Source organism: Frankliniella occidentalis, unplaced genomic scaffold, assembly GCF_000697945.3.
Source record: "Frankliniella occidentalis isolate FOCC.00 unplaced genomic scaffold, Focc_3.1 Scaffold7, whole genome shotgun sequence".
In the NCBI taxonomy this organism is placed as follows: Eukaryota; Metazoa; Arthropoda; class Insecta; order Thysanoptera; family Thripidae; genus Frankliniella; species Frankliniella occidentalis.
This window is the reverse complement of record NW_026267137.1, coordinates 1,324,039-1,324,381: the sequence shown is the minus strand read 5'-3', so window position 1 is coordinate 1,324,381 and position 343 is coordinate 1,324,039. Positions and strand designations below refer to the sequence as shown.

General features: G+C 58.9%; 1 protein-coding gene across 1 annotated transcript in view; it reads left to right on the top strand.

Moving 5' to 3' along the window:
• Positions 1-343, top strand: part of LOC113209263 (SPRY domain-containing SOCS box protein 3) — a 72,938-nt gene that overhangs the window by 45,780 nt on the left and 26,815 nt on the right. The window lies entirely within an intron of this gene.

Below are 343 nucleotides of genomic sequence, written 5' to 3'. Positions count from 1 at the left end.
CCGATCAGAGAAAAGCTGAGAGAGTGGTCGTGTGTGAAGGAGAGAAAGAAGAAGAAGAGAGTGAGAGAGAGACAGAGAGAGGGAGGAGGTGGAGTGGAGAGACCCTCCCAGCCTACCGGCTCTGTACCAGTCCTCCCGCACCCCGCCTTGCCCCAGCCCCCGACATACTTTCCCACTCGCCTGCATCGTCCGCTCTCTCCCTCTCTTCCTCCTGTCTCTGACTCGTTCTCTCGCGATCTCCCCGCTCCTTTCCTCCCCCTCTTCGCCCCAACGACTCGCAATCTTTTATTCCTGTACTTTCTTATTTGCCATCAGTCCGTACGCCGGCCCAGCCCTCCCCCCC